Source organism: Suncus etruscus, chromosome 11 (assembly GCF_024139225.1).
Source record: "Suncus etruscus isolate mSunEtr1 chromosome 11, mSunEtr1.pri.cur, whole genome shotgun sequence".
NCBI lineage: Eukaryota > Metazoa > Chordata > Mammalia > Eulipotyphla > Soricidae > Suncus > Suncus etruscus.
In genome coordinates, this window is record NC_064858.1 from 63,518,292 (window position 1) to 63,526,578 (window position 8,287).

General features: G+C 34.6%; 1 non-coding gene across 1 annotated transcript; it reads right to left on the bottom strand.

The window, feature by feature from the left end:
- Positions 1 to 1,082: 1,082 nt before the first annotated feature.
- LOC126023208 (small nucleolar RNA SNORA51) lies at positions 1,083 to 1,215 on the bottom strand. The gene has a single exon (XR_007500411.1). It is a non-coding gene; the product is annotated as a small nucleolar RNA SNORA51 (small nucleolar RNA).
- Between the last annotated feature and the right edge of the window lie 7,072 nt (positions 1,216 to 8,287).

The window sequence follows — 8,287 nt, forward strand, 5'->3', positions numbered from 1 at the left end:
ACTCACACACACACACACACACACACACACACACACACACACACACAATAAAAAGAACCACCCGGGTCCATTTATGAAGGCAATTTCTTGAAAGCCATATTGCACATTTTAAGGAAAAGGAAATGAAGAATGAATGTATCATGGTGCTGTAGTTCTTATTCACAGAATTGTAAATCTAAAAAGTCACCGCACTTTTAAACTACTAGAGCTCAAAGCTACATCAAAACCACTTTGTCTGATGAGGAATAACAAAGTACACATTTGACTAAAGAAGTTTTTCTTGAATGTAAGGGTGGGATTTGTAGCATAATTCCTAGAAATCTTCATTACTTGGTGAATAATATATCTTTACTACCACATTAAATTCTGTTTTGATATATTTTTGTTATGTTCTGCTTTGATTTTGGTGGGCACACCTTGTTAGGATAAGAGTTTACTCCTGTCTCTACACTCAGAAATCATTCTTGGCAGAAGCGTGGGTGCTATATGGAATGAGATGTACCGAATTGGGTGGGCTACCTGCAAGGTAAGTGCCCTACCCACTGTGTTATGCTCAAGATTCTGTTAAAATATCTGATAGAAGTCTTTCTGAGCCTCACATTAATTAAATGACATTTTATCTCATATCCTATCATGAAATGTTCTTGTATCTAGAAGTTTAAAGATGCTAACATTTGCTTTGGTTATTATTTTACCAGGAAAAAGATAATGTTTGTGTAAACAAAACCTTAATTTTTGAATGTTAACAAGGATTAAAAAAGATTCTAAATAGAAAAATGTGCTTGGTTGCTGTTGTTATTATTGTTTGAACCACACCTGGTAGTGCTCAGAACTTATAGTTAAAATAGAGGGAAATTAATAGAGGAAAAAGTAAATGAGGGAATAATAGAGAAAAAATAGAGGGAATAATAAGCCATTTTAAAGAGTTAATAAAGTTTATTAATCATTCAATTTTATTTAGAGTAAACATAATTTAATAGAAGCCATTTATTTATTTACTTTTGGGTTTTGGGCCACACACAGTGACACTCAGGGTTTAATCCTGGCTATGTGCACAAAAATTGTAGAGGCTATGTTTTATTTTTTGTCCCCCAATTCAAAATACAGACCAAACAAAGGGCCTGTGTTGAGGTGTATATGGGGTGCGTTTATTGTACTTCTTCTTTATATACAGTCAGTGTAAAGAACATAGCCTGTGTTAAGAATTAGGAGGCCTGGGGCCGGGCGGTGGCGCTGGAGGTAAGGTGCCTGCCTTGCCTGCGCTAGCCTAGGACAGACCGTGGTTCGATCCCCCGGCGTCCCATATGGTCCTCCAAGAAGCCAGGAGCAACTTCTGAGTGCATAGCCAGGAGTAACCCCTGAGCGTCACAGGGTGTGGCCCAAAAACCAAAAAAAAAAAAAAAAAGAATTAGGAGGCCTTATCTTTTATTTTTGATTATATATATATTTTATATATATATGTATTATATATATTTTATTTATATATATAAATATATAAAATCTTTCACCAGTGCAACATTCTCATGACCAATATTCCAAGTGTCCTTCCTCCTCACCCCACACTGGCCTGTACTCTAGACAGGCTTTCTACCTCACTCATTCATTCAGATTTTGTTATGATAGTTCTCAGTGTAATTATCTCTGTGACTGCACTAAATGATCCCTGTGGTAAGCTTCATGTCAGGAGCTGGATCCTCCAGTCCTCCTCTATTTTGTCTCTGAGAATCATTACACAAATGTTTTCATTTTTCTCAAAACCCATAGATGAGGGAGAACATTCTGTGTTCACATCTCTCCCTCTGACTTATTTTACTCAGCATAATAGATTCCATGAACATCCATGTATAGGAAAATTTCATGACTTCATTTCTTCTGATGGCTGCATAATATTCCATTGTGTATATGTACCATAGTTTCTCTAACCATTCATCTATTGGGGGCATCTAGGCTGTTTCCAGAGTCTAGCTATTGTAAATAACACTGTTATGAATATAGGTGTGAGAAAGGGATTTTTGTATTGTATTTTTGTGTTCCTAGGATATATCCCTTGGAGTGGTATAGCTGGATCGTATGGGAGCTCAACTTCCAGCTTTTGGAGAAATCTCCTTATTATTTTCCACAAAGGTTGGACCAGATAGCATTCCAACCAGCAGTGAATAAGAGTTCCTTCCTCTCCACATCCCTGCCAGCACTGCTGGTTCTCATTTTTCCTGATGTGTGCCAACTCTGTGGTGTGAGATGGTACCTCATAGTTGTTTTGATTTGCATCTCCCTGATGTGATGTGAAGCATTTTACATGTGCCTTTTAGCCATTTGTATTTCTTTTTTGTCAAAGTGTCTGTTTATTTCTTCTCCCCATTTTTGATGGGGTAGATATTTTTTTCTCATACCGTTCTGTCAGTGCCTTGTATATTCTGGATAATAACTCTTTGTCTGATGGGTATTGGGTGAATAGTTTCTCCTACTCAGCGGGTGGCTCTTGTATTCTGGACACTATTTCCTTTAAGGTACAGAAGCTTTTAGGCTTAATATAGTCCCATTTATTTATTTCTGCTTTCACTTGTTTGGAGAGTAGGGTTTCCTCTTTAAAGATACCTTTAGTCTCAATGTCATGGACTGTTTGACCTACATGTTGTTCTATATACTTTATGGTTTCAGGTCTGATATCTAGGACTTTAATCCATTTGAATTTTACCTTTGTACATGAAGTTAACTGGAGGTCTAAATTCGCTCTTTTACATGTGGATAGCCAGTTGTGCCAACACCAATTATTGAAGAGGCCTTCCCTGTTCCATTTAGGATTTCTTGCACCTTTATCAAAAATTAGGTGATGGTATATCTGGGGAACATTCTCTGAGTACTCAAGCCTGTTCTACTGATATGAGGGTCTGTCTTTATTTCAATACCATGCTGTTTTAAAAACTATTGTTTTGTAATACAATTTAAAGTTAGGGTAAGTAATACCTCCCATATTCCTTTTCCCAAGTATTGCTTTAGCTGTTCGTGGTTGCTTGTTGTTTTAAATGAATTTCAGAAATGTTTGAACCACTTCTTTGAAAAATATCATGGGTAACTTTATAGGGATCACATTAAATCTGTACAAAGTTTTGGGGAGTATTGTCATTTTAATGATATTAATCCTTCCAATCCAAGAGCAGGGTATGGATTTCCATTTCCATGTGTCCTCTCTTATTTCTTGTAGCAGGGTTTTATAGTTTTCTTTGTATAGGTCCTTCACATCCTTAGTCAAGTAGACTCCAAGTTATTTGAGTTTATGTGAGTCTAATGTGAATGGGTTTTTTTTCTTAATATCCTTGTCTTCCCTATCTTATTGGTGTATAAAAAGGCCATTGATTTCTCTGTGTTAATTTTATAGTCTGCTATGTTGCTATATGTATCTATTGTTTCTAAAAGTTTTTTGATAGAATATTTAGGGTTTTCTAAGTATATGATCATGTCATCTGCGAACAGTGCGAGCTTGACTTCTTCCTTTCCTATCTGGATTCCCTTGATATATTTTTCTTGCCTAATTGCTATAGCAAGTACTTCCAGTACTATGTTAAATAGGAGTGATGAGAGGGGGTAACCTTGTCTTGTACCGGAGTTTAGAGGGAAAGCCTTCAGTTTCTCTCCATTGAGGATAATATTTGCTATTGGTTTGTGATAAATGGCCTTGACTAGATTGAGAAAGGTTCCTGTCATTCCCATCTTGCTGAGAGTTTTTATCAAGAATGGGTTTTGAACCTTATTGAATGCTTTCACTGCGTCGATTGATATGACCATGTAATTTTTATTTTTCTTCTTGTTGATGTTGTGTTTTATGTTGATGGATTTACAAATGTTAAACCATCCTTGCATTCCTGGGATGAAACCTACTTGATCATAGTTAATGATCTTCTTGATAAGGCATTGAATTCTATTTGCCAGAATTTTATTGAGGATCTTTGCATCTGTATTCATCAAAGATATTGGTCTGTAATTTTCTTTTTTGGCTGTATCTCTGTCTGTTTTTGGTATCAAGGTGATATTGGCTTCATAGAAGCTGTCTGGAAATGTTCCCATTTTTTCAATTTCATGAAAGAGCCTGGCCAAAATTAGTAGTAAAAGTTTGAAAGAATTCATTAGTGAATCCATCTGGACCTGGGCTTTTATTTTTGGGGAGACATTTGATTACATTTTAATTTCCTCAATAGTGATGGGGGTGTTTAGATATGCTACATCCTCCTTGTTCAACCACGGAAGATTATAAGAGTTCAAAAATTTATCCATTTTCTAGGTTCTCGAAGTGATCTCTGATTACCCTTTGAATCTCTGTAATATCTGTATTCATCTCCCCTTTTCATTTCTAATATGGATTATCAAGTTTCTCTCTCTCTTTCTCTTTCTTTGTGTGTTTTGTCAATGGTCTAAAGATCTTATTTATTTTTTCAAAGAATCAACTTCTGCTTTCATTGATCTTTTGGATTGTTTTTTGGGTTTCCACTTCATTGATTTCTGCTCTAAGCTTTGTTATTTCCTTCTGTCTCTCTATTTTTGGTTCCTATTGTTGATCATTTTCTAATTCTATGAGCTATGTTATTAGGCTATTCAGGTTGCATATATACTTAATAGTGAAATTTCTTCCTGCTGTACATATCCCTTGATTAGTACGTAGTGTCCATCTTTATCCCTTACAACTTTTCTGAGTCTAAAGTTTGCATTGTTAAATATTAATACTGCCACCCTAGCTTTTTTTTAAGGCTGTTGTTTGCTTGGATGATTTTCCTCCAGCCTTTGATTTTGAGTCCGTGTTTGTTATGACTGTTCAGTTGTGTTTCTTGTAGGCAGCAGAAAGTTGGGTTCATCTCTTTGATCCATTTTGCCACTCTATGCCTCTTAACTGGTCCATTTAATCCATTGACATCGAGAGAGATGATTGTCATGTGAGTTAATGCCATATTTATTTATAAGATTGATGTGTCTGTTGGTCTATCTTATCTTAAAGTAGGCCTTTCAGTTTCTCCTTTAAGGCTGGTTTTGTATTTGTAAAATTTCTGAGCTGTTGTTTATCCATGAAGCTATGGATCCTTCCTTCAAACCTGAATGTGAGTTGAGCTGGGTACATTATTCTAGGTGAAGCCTCCATTTCATTCAGTCTTGTCACAATATCCCACCACTGTCTTCTGACCTTGAGAGTTTCTTGTGATATGTCTGTTGTAAATCTTAAGGATAATCCTTTGAATATAATTTCCCTTTTGGATCTTGCTGCTTTCAGTATCCTATCCTATGTGCGGGATTTGTCATTGTGATTAGTATGTGTCTTGGGGTGCTTTTTTTTGGATCTCTTTTAGCTGGTACTCTTCAGGCATGCAGGATTTGGTTGCATACAGTCATTATCTCTGGGAGATTCTTTGTAATGATGCCCTTGATTTTTTATTCTTTCTGGGATTCTCCTCCTGTGTTTCTGGGACTCCAATGATTCTTATGTTGTTTCTGTTGAATTTATCCAACATTTCTATTTTCATTTGTTCAAAATCTTCTTTGAGGTTCTTTTCAAATCTCTATTGTTATATAGAGTTATTGTGCCTCTCATTTCTAACTGACTAATTCTGACTTCACCTTCTGTTACTCTATTGGAGAGGCTTTCCATAGAATTTTGCATTAACTCTATTGCATTTTTCAGTCCCATTATTTCAGTTCGGAGTTTTCTAATTTCCATATTTGTGGTCTGTTCAGATCGATCTATGCTCCCCTTGAGTTACATGAACATCTTTCATATCTCCACTCTAAACTCCCTTTCTGAGAAGTCAACCAGGTAATTGGCACTTTTTGGCTCATCAGAGCTGCCATCCTCATACTCCACACATGCAGTTGTCCTTTGTTGTTTCCTCATTATCACCCTTTAAGTGTATTTCTGTGTATTGCAATGGGGTTCATACTATATTAAAAAGGTTTTTTTCCCCTGTGATCTTTTTTGTTGGACCCAGGGATCACAAAGCAGCTTCACGTGTGGCCCTCAAAAAACAGTCTGCTGGCGCCAAAGCAGGCAGGGGTCAAGGAACGGTGATCCCTGGGTCCATCTGGGAGAAGCACAGAGAACTGAGTTCTCTGGAGTCTGACTAAAGGAAAGGGTGGATCTGTCTACCATTCCTTGAGGCTATGTGTTTTTTTTGTCTTTATTTGTAAAGTAGAGAAAGAAAAGTATAATCTTTCAGCTTTCCAGGAAGACTCAATATCTGAGGCTATGTTTCAAATGGGAGTCAATTCTTATTTAATTTGCATCATTCGGTTCTTTGTTAAATATAGATAGCATATTTATAAAGTACATTTCTAGTTGTGGACTAGCTCTTGGGATCGGTTTGAATCAGAAGTTTGAAGAAAGTTGTGTAAGTTATATTGTTTTGTACTCAAAAACTCTCTGGGCAACAAAAATTTGATAGAGGCCATATTTTGTCCTGTAAATACCCAAGGAAGAATTAATTTTAATCCAACTACTATGAAGGGAATATAATGTCAGTACCATGACATTAATTTCAAAAATATCTCTACAAATTTTTCCAACTCTCCAAACAGTTTTTCACTGCAGGCTATTGGTGAAATTCCATGCAGGTAATGAGGCAGCCATCCACATCAGAGAATGTGTCTGATGGGCCTTCTGATTCTTTTCTCCAATAAAAATATAGAAATTGTAATAATGGCATAGACAATTTTTGAATTTAATATCAAGGAACTAAATAACAAATAAACTATACTAATTCAAAGAACTAAGTAACAAATAAAACTATACCCTTGAATTAATGTATTATCTTATTGCCACCAATATTACTTAACATTTGAAAAACTGAGTCATCAAGTGCTAACTTCTTATAGAATATCTTGAGAAAGTAAACAGAATGAATAATTATATATATGTATAAATCATACTGTTTTCTTTCTTTGAAGAATAATTGGCTTTATAATAGCAGAGGCCTTGTTCTTTTATCCAAATTATGTTTTTACTCAATATATTCTTTCAACTATGATGACATACCTCATAAATAACAATATGAAAATATTTGATTTTTGTATCTTCCTGATAGAATGAAAATAATATTTAATGACATTCTATCATTTTGGTCTTCCTCCTGCATTTATAACACTGTTTTTGCTATATTAATTGAAGATAGATGACCTGAACAGTTATAATACTAAAGGAGAAAACAATTTTTTGCAGCCATGTCTGAATTATAAGCATCTTTTGGCTTACACTTAAGTGTTTGAGCATTAGTATCTTAAAGCTATAATCTTCCTGAATTTTATAATACGAGTTCATGTTCCTACTTAATGATATAATAGGGCATTTTATCACATTGCCTTTATGATATGCATATTCATCAAACTATGAGTAGCTAAGGTCAATCTTGCAGCTACAAATATATATATATATATATATATATATATATATATATATATATAAAGAGTACATAATAAATAATGCAGTAACATTATACACTATTTAGTGTAATGCATGTTCTTTTTACCTGTCTGCTTCTTAGCTATAATCTCTAGAGTTTCAGATAACACAAAAGCTCTAGTAATAATGGGCTTGTTATTGAATCCATTAATATAATATTTTCCCATTATCTTCCATATTTTTAGTTAAAATAACTAATTGACAGAATCTAAAAATAATGCCTTGAACATTACTTAACTAGACTTTGATTATTCCTTCTTTTTGTTTTCTTTGTGTGTGATCCATGGATTTATTTATAAATATAAAATATAAATGCAATATATAAGTATATAAAAATAAAAATATGGTATTTGTTTACTGTAATAAACATATGAATATAATATATATGAATACATAACATATAAATATAATATATATGAATACATACTACACTAAACTTTATTTGGGTGATATAGCTTACACATCAGATACATGAAATGTGCATATATCTGATTAACTGCAATAATAGAAAAAACAAGGAAGAGTCCATGAGCATTGATTTTGCTGTTTGTTTTTTTCAAGCACCATTCTTTACTATTTTGTTTTGTATGAGCAATGGCACAACACAACACATTCTAAGATTCAAGATCTTTTGTTTGTTTATTTGGGGCCACATCTGACAGGGCTCAGGGCTTACTTTTGATACTGTATTGACTCATGACAGGCTTGGAGGGACCATATGGGGAGCTAGAGAGAGAAATGAATATGTTGCGTGTCAGGCAAGACCTGATCTACTGTTCCTATCACAAATGTTGGAAAATTCTTAAATTATAGGTAAATATTTAGGTAGAAAGCGAACAGCCATCATCTCGAGGG